Genomic DNA, 17,502 nt, shown 5'->3' on the forward strand with positions numbered 1-17,502 from the left:
GCATGGAGTCAGACATTAATATTTATCTCTAGATTTTTATGGATACAAATATTACCCAATACTGCCATTTAGAAAGGAAACAATTTTCTGTCCTTATTCTTACAGCTTTCCCAAGCTTGGTGAGACCAAAGCAGTTGATAAATGAACAAAGTGGATAAAGACCTTCATTCAGGCTCTTCCATAACTGTGCCATTGACGGTTCAGTCCAATTGATCTAGCTGATCTAGCAGGGGTACTGTGCTTACAATAAAAATGGCTTGGGTATGGTTCCATAAAGTAGGAGGGATACAGGGAACCAAGTTAAAATTGGCAATATTAAATTTACTCTGACAATGAGGGAAATAGAGAATAAAACTGTACAGACCAAATATGTTAATACCTATGTAATTTTATTTGAATATTGACATAAGTGATACCCCCACCACCTTAAATACACACATATAAATGAAGTCTGCAATAACATCCTTTTGTCTTATTGACTACAAGTATTGCCATGTTAGTATATGACTGGATTTGTGGTGTTTCGGCTGTGAACAGTGTACTCTGTGAGAGTGTGTGTGTATGTGTGTGTTTGTAAGGGGGGGGGTGGAAAGTGAGGGGAGAGAGAGAGAGAAAAAAAAAAAACAGAGACAGAAATTCTGTGCATTACTAATTGGTACACCATTGCCCTCACTTATGGATGTCTATTCCAATCCCATATGCTCTGTTGTGTTCCTCTGTGAAGAGAATGGTGCAATGGTGCTTGGCATAATTCCTCAGAAAAGTGGAAAAATCTGGCTTCTTCTATCGTCATTTGCTCTCCTCTCCTCTGTGTCTTCTCACTTCTCCTGCACAAGCATTCTTATCTCTCTAATATTTCTTCTCCCAGACCTCACTTGGAGCAGAATTGTAGCATGAGCCCAGGTTCTTGAAGATGGCGATTAGGTTCCTATTCAAGCCTCTGAGCAACAAGCCTGCCTGGTAACGTGGAGAAAACTTTATACTGAGTGAGAGCATCCCTATGCCTAGGCATGTCCTAGAATCCCTGAGCCTAGTCTTCAGAATCCTCTGGGCGGATACATGGACTCAAGGGTCATTAAGTCTTAGTAAGTCTTTATTCCTCTTTACTGCATCTGCAGAGAAACATCTTAACTCCTTAGCTCAGGGGAGCAGATGTGTTATGAAAGGATGGGAAGGAAAATATCCTGAACAGAGAGGAACCTGTTTTGGGGATGATGTTAATTCTGCTTCCCTCAAGAGCCATGAATGCATTGATTTTGTACCATTAAGTTTTCACATGTGACCATGAAACTGTTCTCAGCAACTCTTCTGTTTTAATATGCTTGTATAAATCCTGATGTAGTTTCACAACTGTTACAATTGAGGCTTCAAAAAATGAAGGAGAAGACATCTCAAATAGACAAATTAGACTCTGTGGTACAACTCTGTTTATTGGCAGTGTGCATGCCTATAGATAATGGCAGCAACTTTCTTCCAATCCACCAAGATTCTCCTTCTCAGTCTATAACTAATGGTGAACAGATACAGTCTGTGAAGAGAGACTTGCATGTGTTTCAGCTCTTTTGGCAGAAAGTGAAGAAAATTCTACGTTTTCCTTATAAAACGTATTATATTGTCCCTTCTAGCCAGAGCAGTAGTGTTTCCTGAGAGGCTCCCTTCCTTTATGATGATAAAGTAGACCTGATAGTACTACCAGGACATGCTACAGAGCCTGGTTTTCCTGACTATAGTTAGAAATAGACTGAGGGGACTCATACAGTATTTGTCCTTTTGCAACTGGCATATTTTGCTTAGCATAATGCCCTAATGGTTCACCTGTGTTGTGGCATGTGACACAATATTCTTTAAAAAAAAAAAGATTTCATAATACTCCATTTTGTATATGCCGTTTTTCCTTTACCATTCATTGTCAATAGACATTTGGATTGTTTCCACTCTACCCCTTGTCTATTATAAATGATGCTTTCATGAACATGGGTGAAAATTTATCTTTAAGATCCTGCTTTGAATTCTGTTTGGATATATATCCAGAAGTGGGGTTACTGAATCATATTCTAATTGTATTTTTAATTTTAGTAGTATCTCCTTACTGCTTGCTCTCTGCGCCATTTTACATTCCCATCACCAGAGCACAAGGGCTCTCCACATGCTCAACACTTACATTCTTCTATTTTGATAGTGGCCATTCTAGTGAGTATGAGTTGATGTCTCATTGTTTTGATTTGCATTTTCCTGATGATTAGTGAAGATGAGCATCTTTTCAAGTATTTATTGGCTATTCATATATCTTCTTTGGAGAATTTTCTATTCAAGTCATTTTTTCATTTTTATATTAGGTTTTATGCAGTATTTAAAATAGTCAAATTGTAGAAAAGAAACAGCAGAAATGTAGTTAGCAAGGGCTGGAGAGAAGATAAAGAGGGAATTATTAGTGTTTAGTGGGTACAGAGTCTTGGTGTTATACGATAAAAAAATTCTAGGGTTCAGTTGCACAATAATGTAAATATACTTAACACTATTGAACTGTACTCTTAAAAATGGTTAAGATTGTTAGTTTATTATGTGATTTTTACCACAATAAAAAATGCAAGCAAAAAAAAGGTGAAGAAAAAATAAAAACTTTTATACACACACACACACACACACACACAGAAATCCACTGAGGGAAAAATTAGTACAAAGATAATTAGTTGGTATTTTTTGCCTTCTAAGTTCAGACTATTTTGAGTTGTTAGCACAGAAATAGTAATGCTGTCTATGATCCAAGAGAGATTCTTGTTTGATCTGCCATATTCTTGCGTTCATTACTTCTCTTTTGATTAATGAGAAAGTAACTCCCTAGGTTCCTGTTTCTCCCTCATTGTGTCCATCTTCCTTATTGTATCCATATTTATCTTCCCAAGTCAAGTCTGACTCTATCCAATTTCTGCTTAAAATTCCTTCCCATGACCCATACATTCTCCATTGTATACTGCAGACTTTAGGTAATAAAGAGCAAACACCATTTTTACCAAATTCCTTCACTCAATCCAATCGACCTTTTATACTTTCATTGTACTACATGACTCCCAAACACACATCCTGTCTTTGATAATCAAAAGTCCTCCATATAAAATAACTACCTCTCATTTCCACTTTGCTTCAGCACTTTCTCAATTGTCCTATACTTCTTAATGATCTTTCATATGAATCAATCTGATAGAATCTTTGTCTTTTGTATTCTCAATATCAGTGTGTGCCACTATTATAACAAGCAAATTTTCCTTTGTGTTGGTATTGTGTTTTCTCTCTTCCATTATTTTATGGATTGATAGTAGAGTGATGTTTAAGTCAACTTTGTCCTTCAGTTCACCTAGTATAGTGCTTTGACTGTAAGAGGTGCTCTGGCATTATTTAATTACATTATTTTTAAAACATAAAAATTCTAGTTCTGTTAGGGTCATAATATCAATAATCATATATCTCCTAATCGGTCACTGTATCTACCCCCTCCTATTCCCAAGATTATTTCACTATGACTTCTGGAATCATTTTTTTTTTATTAGCAGTGATATTATTTTTGGCCTTAAACCACTTCTGATGTTTGGTTTCTCTTCCTTTTGAAACAGAATCCCAGTTGTTCTCTAAGGACATTACTTCTCCTGAAAAGTGTTGAGGGATTGGATGTATTTTCCCACTATTTTCACCATTTCCTCATGCCAAATAGTCTAAAGACCTAGAGACTTTTTGTCTTGGACTTTTGACAATTTGACATTATTATGCCTCAGGGAGGATCTTCTTGAGTTGAATTTACGTGGGGGATTTTGAGCCTTTGGATTTGGATACCTGTATCTCTCTTCACATTTTGAAAGTTTTCAGCTATTATTTTATTAAGTAGATTTCCTCTGCCCTTTTCTTTCTCTTCTCCTTCTAGAATTCTCATAATATAAATATATTGTTTATATTTCTATACTTTTTTTTAATCCTTCTTTTGTTTTTCTCTGACTTATTTCAAACAACCTGTCAACAGATTCTTTCTTCTGCTTGGCCAAGTCTGCTATTGAATCTCTCTATTGTAAATTGAAAATTATTCACTGAATTCTTCAGCTACAAGATTTCTATTTGATTGTTATCTTCTGTTGAATTGCTCATTTGTTTCATGAATTATTCTCCTGATTTTATTGAATTGTCTATGCTGTATTTTCTTGTAGTTTTCTGAGTCTTCTCAGCATCATTGTTTTTATTTTTATTTTTTGGCAACTTGTTGATTTTCTTTTTACTGGAGTCCATTGCTACAGTGTTTTGTTCCTTTGGTGGTATCATATTTCTTTGCCTTTTCATGTTTCTTGTGTCTCTATATTGATGCCTGTGTATCTGGTGGAACACTTATCTCCAAACTTTCCAAAGTGGTTTTTGTAGAGGACAACTATCACCTGTAGTTGGATTTTAGTGTGCCAGTAGAGAAGAGTATGGTGACTCTGTTTCCAGATAGGTGTAGTATAGTCTCTGTGTAGCTTCCTGAGCTGAGTTTAATATGTCTGCAATAATTGCAGGTGCCTCAGTGGCTTAGACTGTTGAAGTTTGTAGTAGCACAGCAGTAGTGATGGCACAGTTTGTTTATGTCCTTAGTGTCAAGGGCTTTTGGGGTCCTCCTATTTTTAATTTTTCCCACAATGAGGGGACTCAGCTGACAGAATCCCTCCGATTAGACATAACATGTAAGCTGCTGCAGTAGCGCTGGGCTCAAACTGCAGTGGCTTGGAGTGGTTGTGGAGCCAGGGTTCAAGGCTCAGGGTCTCACAAACTAGCACTCTCCTTCAGTTACTTTCATTAAAATGTAGTTGTTTATTCATTGTTCTGGCTATGAGAGTGAGGCAACTAAGAGCTGGAACATTTTGGTAGTCCATCTTGCTCACGTTGTGAAGATTAACCCTTTGAGAGGATATTAACTATCACACTGTAGGGCAGTAACATAGAGGCAATTAGTTTTCAGTATATAATTGATTTACATTTGCTATTCATTTGATCTTGCTTCATTTATTAAAAAGCCTATGAATTTTCAGTGTTTTGCGGTGCCGTTTGTCATAAATTATACATTTATACATGTGTATTTTTGTGTTTGGACTATGTTTTTCTGCTTGTTGTTTGTTCTTGTACAAGTATTTCACAATTTTCGTAAGTCATGCTATAAAATAAATTACGGAATATAGTAATATAAATCCTAAAATTTTGTTCTTCAGGATCGTCAAGCCAATTTCTTTTAAAATATATAGGTCGGGTGTGGTGACTCATGTCTCTCACCCCAGCAATTTGGGAGGCCGAGGCGGGCGGATCATGAGGTCAGGAGATTGAGACCATCCTGTCTAACACGGTGAAACCCTATCTCTACTAAAAATACAAAAAAATAGCTGGGCGAGGTGGCGGGCACCTGTAGTCCCAGCTACTCAGGGGGCTGAGGTAGGAGAAGGGCATGAACACAGGAGGTGGAGCTTGCAGTGAACCGAGATGGCACCACTGCACTCCAGCCTGGGCAATAGAGTGAGACTCTGTCTCTCTCTCTCTCTCTATATATATACACACACACACACACACACACACACACACACACACACATATATATATACACACACATACTGTGAAAACAAAAACAAGAGGACAAATAAGCAAACAAGTTCATTGAAATATTTGTTGCATTGAATATATAGTTAAATTATGGAGAATGTTTTTAAAAGGTTACTGATTATTCCAAATCGTGAAATAGGTATATCTTTTCACGTATTTATGTATTTAAAAAGTTCCTTTGCAGGATTATTATGCATTTATTTAAAAGTTTTGCATATCAACTTGTTAGAGTTAGGTCAAAGCATCTGATGTTTTGTGATGCCATTTAAAAATATATAATTTTCAAGATTTTAATTTATCAGTTTTTTATTATTAGTATAGAAAAATGTAATTAACGAAAAACAGTCCAGGACCAGATGGATTCACAGCTGAATTCTACCAGATGTACAAGGAGGAGCTGGTACCATTCCTTCTGAAACTATTCCAATCAATAGAGAAAGAGGGAATCCTCCCTAACTCATTTTATGAGGCCAACATCATCCTGACACCAAAGTCTGGCAGAGATACAACAAAAAAAAAAGAGAATTTTAGACCAATATCCCTGATGAACATCGACGTAAAAATCCTCAATAAAATACTGGCAAAACGGATCCAGCAACACATCAAAAAGCTTATCCACCATGATCAAGTGGGCTTCATCCCCGGGATGCAAGGCTGGTTCAACATATGCAAATCAATAAATGTAATCCAACATATAAACAGAACCAAAGACAAAAACCACATGATTTTCTCAATAGATGCAGAAAAGGCTTTTGACAAAATTCAACAGCCCTTCATGCTAAAAACGCTCAATAAATTCGGTATTGATGGAACGTATCTCAAAATAATAAGAGCTATTTCTGACAAACCCACAGCCAATATCATACTGAATGGGCAAAAACTGGAAAAATTCCCTTTGAAAACTGGCACAAGACAGGGATGCCCTCTCTCACCACTCCTATTCAACATAGTGTTGGAATTTCTGGCTAGGCAATCAGGCAAGAGAAAGAAATCAAGGTTATTCAGTTAGGAAAAGAAGAAGTCAAATTGTCCCTCTTTGCAGATGACATGATTGTATATTTAGAAAACCCCATTGTCTCAGCCCAAAATCTCCTTAAGCTGATAAAAAACTTCAGCAAAGTCTCAAGATACAAAATTAATGTGCAAAAATCACAAGCATTCATATACACCAGTAACAGACAAACAGAGAACCAAATCATGAATGAACTTCCATTCACATTTGCTTCAAAGAGAATCAAATACCTAGGAATCCAACTTACAAGGGATGTCAAGGACCTCTTCAAGGAGAACTACAAACCACTGCTCAGTGAAATAAAAGAGGACACAAACAAATGGAACAACATACCATGCTCATGGATAGGAAGAATCAATATTGTGAAAATAGCCATACTGCCCAAGGTAATTTATAGATTCAATGCCATCCCCATCAAGCTACCAAGGAGTTTCTTCACAGAATTGGAAAAACTGCTTTAAAGTTCATATGGAACCAAAAAAGAGCCCGCATTGCCAAGACAATCCTAAGTCAAAAGAACAAAGCTAGAGGCATCACGCTACCTGACTTCAAACTATACTACAAGGCTACAGTAACCAAAACAGCATGGTCCTGGTACCAAAACAGAGATATAGACCAATGGAACAGAACAGAGTCCTCAGAACTAATACCACACATCTACAGCCATGTGATCTTTGACAAACCTGAGAGAAACAAGAAATGGGGAAAGGATTCCCTATTAAATAAATGGTGCTGGGAAAATTGGCTAGCCATAAGTAGAAAGCTGAAACTGGATCCTTTCCTTACTCCCTATACGAAAATTAATTCAAGATAGATTAGAGACTTAAATGTTAGACCTAAAACCTAAAAAACCTAGAAGAAAACCTAGGTAATACCATTCAGGACATAGGCATGGGCAAGGACTTCATGTCTAAAACACCAAAAGCAACAGCAACAAAAGCCAAAATTGACAAATGGGATCTCATTAAACTAAAGAGCTCCTGCACAGCAAAAGAAACTACCATCAGAGTGAACAGGCAATCTACAGAATGGGAGAAAATGTTTGCAAACTGCTCATCTGACAAAGGGCTAATATCCAGAACCTACAAAGAACTCAAACAAATTTACAAGAAAAAAACAAACAACCCCATCATAAAGTGGGCAATGGATATGAACAGACACTTCATAAAAGAAGACATTCATACAGCCAACAGACACATGAAAAAATGCTCATCATCACTGGTCATCAGAGAAATACAAATCAAAACCACAATGAGATACCATCTCACACCAATTAGAATGACAATTATTAAAAAGTCAGGAAACAACAGGTGCTGGAGAGGATGTGGAGAAATAGGAACACTTTTACCCTGTTGGTGGAATTGTAAACTAGTTCAACCATTATGGAAAACAATATGACAATTCCTCAAGGATCTAGAACTAGAAGTACCATATGACCCAGCCATCCCATTACTGGGTATATACCCAAAGGATTATAAATCATGCTGCTATAAAGACACATGCACACGTATGTTTATTGCGGCACTATTCACAATAGCAAAGACTTGGAATCAACGCAAATGTCCATCAGTGACAGACTGGATTAAGAAAATGTGGCACATATACACCATGGTATACTATGCAGCCATAAAAAAGGATGAGTTTGTGTCCTTTGTAGGGACATGGATGCAGCTGGAAACCATCATTCTCAGTGAACTATCGCAAGAACAGAAAACCAAACACCGCATGTTCTCACTCATAGGTGGGAACTGAACAATGAGATCACTTGGACTCTGGAAGGGGAACATCATACACTGGGGCCTATCATGGGGAGGGGGGAGGGGGGAGGGATTGCATTGGGAGTTATACCTGATGTAAATGACAAGTTGATGGGTGCTGACGAGTTGATGGGTGCAGCACGCCAACATGGCACAAGTATACATATGTAACAAACCTGCACGTTATGCACATGTACCCTAGAACGTAAATAATAATAATAATAATAACAGGAAAATGTAATTAATTTTTAAATTATTATTATTATTTCTTATAGAAACAGGGTCTCCCTAAGTTGCCTAGGCTGTTCTCAAAATCCTGGGCTTAAGTAACCTTCCTGCCTCGCCTCCCAAATGTTGGGATTACAGGCATGAACAACCATGCCTTACCAAATTTTTTTATATTGGCTTTGTATCAAGTATCCTGATAAATTTATTTGTTAATTCTAATAGTTTTTCCATGAATATTTTAAATTTTATGTAAACCTAATCATGTCCTCTGTGAATGATGATAGTTTTATTTTTTACTTTCCAAAAATTTTTGTATTTTTAGTTATTTTTCTTGTCTTATAGACTACAAAGAGCATCTAGTTGTATGAGGACAAGACTGTATCTTTGTCATGTTTCTGGTCTCAGGTAAATACATATTGCCACAGTATGCATACTCCTACATTCTGTTGGTCTGCACATTAAGGGAGACCCTTTCATGCTTGGCTTAAGTGATTTAAAAAAATAATAGAAATGGTTTAAAAACATTTAATTCAGGAAATATTTCTCCCATTGTATTGGTTGTCTTTTTACTCTCCTTATAGTGTTATTTAATGCACAAAAGTTTTTAATCTTAGTACTTCATTAATTAATTTATAATTCATTGCTCTGTTTTTGTTGCCCTATATAAGAAATCAAGTCTGAAGTCATGACTTACCCTATGTTTTATTCTAAGAGTTTCATTGTTTTATTTATATTTAAGTTTTTGATTCATTTAAATTTAATTTTTGTATATATATAGTGTTAAGGGTGCAACTTTACTTTTTTTTTTTGAGACAGATCCTTGCTCTGTTGCCAGACTGGAGTGCAGCGGTGCGATCTCAGCTCACTGCAACCTCCACCTCCTGGATTCAAGTGATTCCCCTGCCTCAGCCTCCCAAGTAGCTGGTATTACAGACACGTGCCACCACACCTGGCTAATTTTTTGTATTTTATTAGAGACAAGGTTTCACCATGTTGGCCAAGATGGTCTCAATCTCCTGACCTCGTGATCTCCCCACTTCGGCCTCACAAAGTGCTGGGATTACAGGCGTGAGCACCTGCACACATAAAACTTCCCTCTTTTATCATGTGCATATCCTGTTGTCCTGGCACCAAATTTAAAAGTTTTATTAAATTTTTAGTTGATAAATAATAATGATATATATTATGGGGTGAATTGTGATGTTTTGATAAATATGTACATTATAGAATTATCAAATCATGATAATTAGCATATCTGTCACCCAAATGTTTCTTGAATCTTTGTGGTGACAACATTGAAAATCCTCTCTTTTAGTTATTTTGAAATACACAATAAATTTCAACTCTTATATCAGATACAGGGGATACTTGTGCAGATTTGTTACATGGGACTGTTGTAGGATGTTAAGGTTTGGGGTATGAATTCCATCACTCAGGTAATGAACATAGTACCAAAAAGGCAGTTTTTCAACCTACTTCCTCCCTCCAGCCTCTAATAGTCCACAGTGTCTATTGTTCCCATATTTATGTCCATGTGTTGTTTAGCTTCCATTTGTAACTGAGAACATGCAATATTTCATTTCCTTTTCCTGTGTTAATTTGCTTAGAATTATGACCTTTGGCTCCATCTCTATTGCTGCAAAGAATATGATTTCATACTTTTCGTGGCTGCATAGTATTCCATGGTATATATATATGTACCACTTTTTAAAATCCAATCTACCATTGATGGACACCTGGATTAATTCTACTCTTTCATGGAGCAGATTGCCAGCACTGTTTTTGTGGAATCTGAGAAGGGATATTTTGGATGGCTTGGAGCCTATGGTGACAAGGGAAATATCTTCAGATAAAAACTGGAAACAAGCTTCCTGAAAAACTGCTTTGTGACATGTGAATTCTTCTCACAGAGTTACACCACTCTTTCACTGAGCAGTTTGCTAACACTGATTTCACAGAATCTGCAGTGGAATATTCTGGATCGCATTGAGGAGTATGGTGAAAATGGAAATATCATCTGATGAAAAGTACAAAGAAGCTTTCTGAGAAACTGCTTTGTGAGTGTGAATTCATCTCACAGAGTTATATCAATCTTTCATGGAGCAGTTTGCTAGCACTGTTTTTTGTGGAAACTGAGAAGAGGTATTTTGGATCACTTTGAAGCCTATGGTGACAAAGGCAATATAATCACATAAAGCTAGAAAGGAGCTTTCTGAGAAACTGCTTTGTGCTGTGTGAATTCCTCTCTCAGAGTTACACCTTTCTTTTCACGGAGCAGTTTCCTAACACAGTTGTCGTGGAATCTGCAATGGACTATTGCGAGCGCGTTGAGTGCTATGGTGAAAAAGGAAATATACTCAGATAAAAACTGGAGAGAAGACTTCGGAGAAACTGTTTTGTCAGGCACAAATTCATCTCACAGAGTTACACCACTCTTCTATTCAGCAGTTTGCTTACACTGTTTTCGTGGAATCTGCAGTGGGATATTAGGGAAGGTATTGAGGACTATGTTGAAAAAGGAAACATCCTCAGATACAAACTAGAAACAAGCTTTCTGAGAAAGTGCCTTGTGCATGAATTCATCTCACAGAGTTACACCGCTCTTTCATGGAGCAGTTTGCTAGCACTGTTCTTGTGGAATATGTGAAGGGATGTTTTGGATCACTTTGAAGCCTATGGTGACAAGGAAATAGCCTCAGATTAAAACTAGAAAGAAACTTTCTGAGAGACTGCTTTGTGAAGCGTGAATTTATCTCACAGAGTTGCACAGTGGTTTTCATTGAGAAGTTTGCTAACATGTGTTTGCGGAATCTGCAATGAGATATACGGGAGCACATTGAGGCCTGTGTTTAAGTAGGAAATATCCTCAGATTAAAAACAGGAAAGAAGCTTTCGGAGAAACTGCTTTGTGATGTGTAAATTCATCTCAGAGAGTTACACCTCTCTTTCATTGAGCGGTTTGCTAACACTATTTTAGTGGAATCTGCAATGGGATATTTGGCAGGGCATTGAGGCCAAGGTTGAAAAGGAAAATGTCCTCAGATAAAAACTTGAAAGAAGCATTCTGAGAAACTGCTTTGTGCTGTGTGAATTCATCTCGCAAAGTTACACCAATCTTTCATGGAGCCGTTTGCTAGCACAGTTTTGGTGGAATCTGAGAAGGGACATTTCTCATCGCTTTGAATACAATTGTGACAAAGGAAATATCCTCAGATAAAAACTGGAAACGAGCTTTCTGAGAAGCTGCTTTGTGATGTGGGAATTCATCACACAGAGTTACATCACTCTTTCATGGAGCTGTGTGCTAACACTTCTTGTGGAATCTGAGAAAGGATATTTTTGATTGCTTTGAGGGCCATGGTGACAAAGGAAATATCCTCAGATAAAAACTAGAAAAGAGCTTTCTGAGATACGGCTTTTTGATGTGTGAATTCATCTCACAGAGCTACAGCATTATTTAACTGGAGGGGTTTGTTAGCACTGCTTCTGTGGAATCTGACAAGGGATACTTTGGATTGCATTGAAGCCCATGGTGAAAAAGGATATAGCATCAGATAAAAACTAGAAAGAAGCTTTCTGAGAAACTGCTTTGTGATGTGCGAATTCATGTCACAGAGCTACACTACTCTTTCATGGAGAAGATTGCGAGCATGTTTTTGTGGAATCTGAGAGGGGATATATTTTGGATGACTTGGAGCCTATGGTGACAAAGGAAATATCCTCAGATAAAAACTAGAAAGAAGTTTTCTGAGAAACTGCTTTGTGATGTATGAATTCTTCACTCAGAGTCACATTACTCTTTTAACTGAGCAGTTTGCTAACACTGGTTTTGCAGAATCTGCAGTGGAATATTCTGGAGCACGTTGAGGAGTATAGTGAAAATGGAAATATCATCTGATGAAAAGTAGAAAGAAGCTTTCTGAGAAACTGCTTTGTGGGTGTGAATTCATCTCACAGTGTTACATCACTCTTTCATGGAGCAGTTTGCTAGCACTTTATTTGTGGTATCTGGGAAGGGATATTTTGGATCACTTTGAAGCCTATGGTGACAAAGGCACTATAATCAGATAAAGCTAGAAGGCAGCTTTCTGAGAAATGGCTTTGTGTTGTGTGAATTCCTCTCTCAGAGTTACACCTTTCTTTTCATAGAGCGGTTTCCTAACACTGTTGTCATGGAATCTGCAATGGGATATTGTGAGCGCATTGAGTACTATAGTGAAAAGGAATTAATCTCAGATAAAAACTGGAGAGAAGCCTTTGGAAAGACTGTTTGTGAGGTGAAAATTCATCTCACAGAGTCACACCACTCTTTTATGGAGCAGTTTGCTGTTTTTGCGGAATCTGCAGTGGGATATTCGGGAGGGCATTGGGACTATGTTGACTCAGATACAAACTAGAAACAAGCTTTCTGAGAAACTGGTTTGTGCTGTGTGAATTCATCTCATGGAGTTACACCACTCTTTCATGGAGCAGTGTGCTAGTACTGTTCTTGTGGAATGTGCGAGGGGATATTTTGGATTGCTTTGAAGCCTATAGTGACAAAGGAAATATCCCCAGATTAAAACTAGAAAAGAATTCCAGAAAAAAAGTGTGAAATGTCTTTCCATTAGTTTGTGTTATCTGTGATGTATTTCTGTTATCTGTGATTTATTTGTGTTATCTGTGAAAACTAGAAAGAAGGTTTCTGAGAGACTGTTCTCTGATGTGTGAATTCGAATCACAGGGTTACACTTTCTTTTAATGAAGCAGTCTGTTACCACTCTTGTTGGGGAATATGAAAAGGGTTATTCTTTTATCGTTTTGAAGCCTAAGAAGACAAAGGAAGTATCCTCAAATGAAAGTTAGGAAAAAGGTTTCTGGGAAAATTCTCTGTGATGTGTGAATTCATCCCAATGAAATACACCTTCCTCTTCATGAAACAGTTTGCTACCACTGTCTTTCGGGATTCTGCAAAAGGATATTTGGGAGCACATAGAGGCATAAGGTAAAAAAGGAAATATCTTCAGATGAAAACCAGAAAGATTTCTGAGAAACTGATCTCTGATGTGTGGATTCATCTCACAGAGGTAAACATTCGTTTCATGGAGAAGTCTGTTAACAGTGTTTTTGGGGAATCTCAGAAACGATTTTTGGATCGCATTGAAGCCTACTTGAATAAAGGAAATATCTTAAAGTAAAAACGAGAAAGAAGCTTTCTGAGAAACATTTTTATTATCAGTGAATTCACCTCACAGAATTACACCTTTCTCTTCATGAAGGAGTTTGCTAACATTGTGTTCGTGTAATCTGCAAAGTGATATTTGGGAGTACACAGAGGCATATGGTGAAAAAAGAAATATCCTCCTATGAAAAGTAGAAAGAAGATTTCCGAGAAACTGTTCTCTGAGGTGTGAATTCGTCTCACAGAGTTACACTTTCTCTTCCTGCAGCAGTGTGTTACCACTGTTTTTGGGGAGTCTGAGAAGTGATATTTTCTATCGCATTGAAGCCTACGCAGACAAAGGATATATCCTCAAAAACAAAGTAGAAAGAAGTTTTCTGAGAAACTTCTTTGTGATGGGTTAATTCACCTCACAGAAGTACACCTTTCTCTTCATGAAGGAGTTTGCTAACACTGTGTTCCTGTAATCTACAAAGTGATATTTGGGAGTGCACTGAGGCATATGGTGAAAAAGGAAATATCCTCAGATGAATAGTGGAAAGAAGGTTTCTGAGAAACGGTTCTCTGATGTGTGAATTCGTCTCACAGAGTAACACTTTCTTTTCCTGCAGCAGTCTGTTACCACTGTTTTTGGGTAACCTGAAAGAGGATATATTTTATCGTATTGAAGCCTAAGAAGACAAAGGAAGCATCCTCAAAAGAAAGTTAGAAAAAAGCTTTCTGGGAAACTTCTCCATGATGTGTGAATTCATCCCAATAAAATACACTTTCCTCTTCATGAAACAGTTTGCTACCACTGTCTTCGTGGAATCTGCCAAAGGATATTGAGGAGCGCATACAGGCATAAGGTAAAAAAGGAAATATCCGCAGATGAAAACCAGAAAGCAGCTTTCTGACAAACTGATTTCTGATGTGTGAATTCATCTCACAGAGTTTAACATTCGTTTCATGTAGCAGTCTGTTATCAGTGTTTTTGGGGAATCTCAGAAATGATATTTTGGATTGCCCTGAAGCCTATGCTCACAAAGGAAATATCCTCAAATAAAAACGAGAAAGAAGCTTTGTGACTAATATCTTTATTTAGTGTGAATTCCCCTCACACAATTACACCTTTGTCTTCATGAAGGAGTTTGCTAACATTGTGTTCCTGTAAACTGCAAAGTGATATATGGGAATGCCTTAGACATATGGTGAAAAAGGAAATATCCTCAGATGAAAACTAGAAAGAACAGTTCTGAGAAACTGTTCTGTGAAGTGTGAATTTGTCTCAGAGTTCCACTTTCTTTTACTGGAGCAGTCTGTTACCACTCTTTTTGGGGAATCTGAAAAGGGAAATTTTTTATCGCTTAGAAGCCTAAGATGAAAAAGAAAGTATCCTCAAATGAAAGTTAGAAAAAAGCTTTCTGGGAAACATCTCTGTGATGTGTGAATTCATCCCAATGAGATACACCTTCCTCTTCACGAATCGGTTTGCTACCATGTTTTTCGTGGAATCTGCAAAAAGATATTTGGCAGCGCATAGAGGGATAAGGTAAAAAAGGAAATATCCTGAGATGAAAACCAGAAAGAAGCTTTCTCAGAAACTGATTTCTGATGTGTGAATACATCTCACACAGTTAAATATTCGTTTCATGGAGCAGTCTGTTACCAGTGTTTTTGGGGAATCTGAGAAATGATATTTTGGATCGCATTGAAGCCTATGCTGACAAAGGAAATATCTTCAAATAAAAAGGAGAAAGAAGCTTTCTGGGAAATCTCTTTATTATATGTGAATTCACCTCACAGAATTACACCTTTCTCTTCATGAAGGAGTTTGCTAACATTGTGTTCCTGTAATCTGCAAAGTGATAATTGGGAGTGCACTGAGGCATATGGAGAAAAAGGAAATATCCTCAGATGAAATCTACAAAGAAGGTTTCTGAGAAATCGTTCTCTGATGTGTGAATTCGTCTCAAAGAGTTACACTTTGTTTTCGTGGAGCAGTCTGTTACCACTGTTTTTGGGGAACCTGAGAAGTGATATTTTTATCGCATTGAAGGCTACGCAGACAAAGGAAATAGCCTTAAATGATAACTGGAAAAAAACTTTCTGAGAAACTTCTTTGTGATGTGTGATTTCAACTCACAGATTTACACCTTTCTCCTCATGAAGGAGTTTGCTAACACTGTGTTCCTGTAATCTGCAAAGTGATATTTGGGAGTGCACTGAGGTATATGGTGAAAAAGGAAATATCCTCAGATGAATAGTAGAAAGAAGGTTTCTGAGAAACTGTTCTCTGATGTGTGAATTCGTCTCACAGAGTTACACACCTTCTTTTCCTGGAGCAGTCTATTACCATTCTTTTTGGGGAATCTGAAAAGGGATAATTTTTATCGCATTGAAGCCTAAGAAGACAAAGGAAGTATCCTCAAATGAAAGTTAGAAAAAAGCATTCTGGGAAACTTCTCTGTGATGTGTGAATTCATCCCAATGAAATACACCTTCCTTTTCATGAAATGGTTTGCTACCACTGTCTTTGTGGAATATGCTAAAGGATATTTGGGAGTGCAGAGAGGCATAAGGTGCAAAAGGAAATATCCTGAGATGAAAACCAGAAAGAAGCTTTCTGAGAAACTGATTTCTGATGTGTGAATTCGTCTCAAAGAATTAAACATTCGTTTCATGGAGCAGTCTGTTACCAGTGTTTTTGAGGCATCTCAGAAATGATATTTTGGATCGCATTGAAGCCTACTTGAACAAAGGAAATATCCTCAAATAAAAACGAGAAAGAAGCTTTCTGAGATATATCTTTATTATGAGTGAATTCACCTCACAGAATTACACTTTTCTCTTCATGAAGGAGTTTGCTAACACTGTGTTCTTGTAATCTGCAATGTGATATTTGGGAGTGCACTGAGGCATATGATGAAAAAGGAAATATCCTCACATGCAAACTAGAAAGAAGGTTTCTCAGAAACTGTTCTCTGATGTGTGAATTCGACTCACAGAGTTACACTTTCTTTTCCTGCAGCAGTCTGTTACCACTGTTTTTGATGAATGTGTGAAGTGGTATTTTTATCGGATTGAAGCCTATGTGGAAGAACAAAATACCCTCAAATAAAAACTAGAAAGAAGTTTTCTGAAAAACTTCCTTGTGATGTGTGAATTCAGCTCATAGAATTACACCTTCCTCTTCATGAAACAGTTTGCTACCATGGTTTTCGTGGAATCTGCAAAAGGACATTTGGGAGCGCATAGAGGCATTATGTGGAAAAGGAAATATCCTCCGACGAAAACCAGAAAGAAGCTTTCTGAGAAACTGATTTCTGATGTGTGAATTCATCACAGAGAGTTAAACACTCGTTTCATGGAGCAGTCAGTTACCAGCGTTTTTGGGGAATCTCAGTATCGCATTGAAGCCTACTTGAACAAAGGAAATATCCTCAAATAAAAACGAGAAAGAAGATTTCTGAGAAACTTCTTTGTGATGTGTGAATACACTTCACAGAATTACACGTTTCTCTTCATGAAGGAGTTTGTTGACACTGTCTTCCTGTAATCTGCAAAGTGATATTTTGGAGTGCACTGAGGCATATGGTAAGAAAGGAAATATCCTCAGATGAAAACTAGAAAGAAGTTTTCTGAGAAACTGTTCTCTGTTGTGTGAATTCGGCTCACAGAGTTACACCTTCTATTCATGGAGTAGTCCTTTACCACTGTTTTTGGGGAACCTGAGAAACAACATTTTTATCGCATTGCAGCCA

This window comes from Macaca thibetana, chromosome 8 (genome assembly GCF_024542745.1).
Source record: "Macaca thibetana thibetana isolate TM-01 chromosome 8, ASM2454274v1, whole genome shotgun sequence".
In the NCBI taxonomy this organism is placed as follows: domain Eukaryota; kingdom Metazoa; phylum Chordata; class Mammalia; order Primates; family Cercopithecidae; genus Macaca; species Macaca thibetana.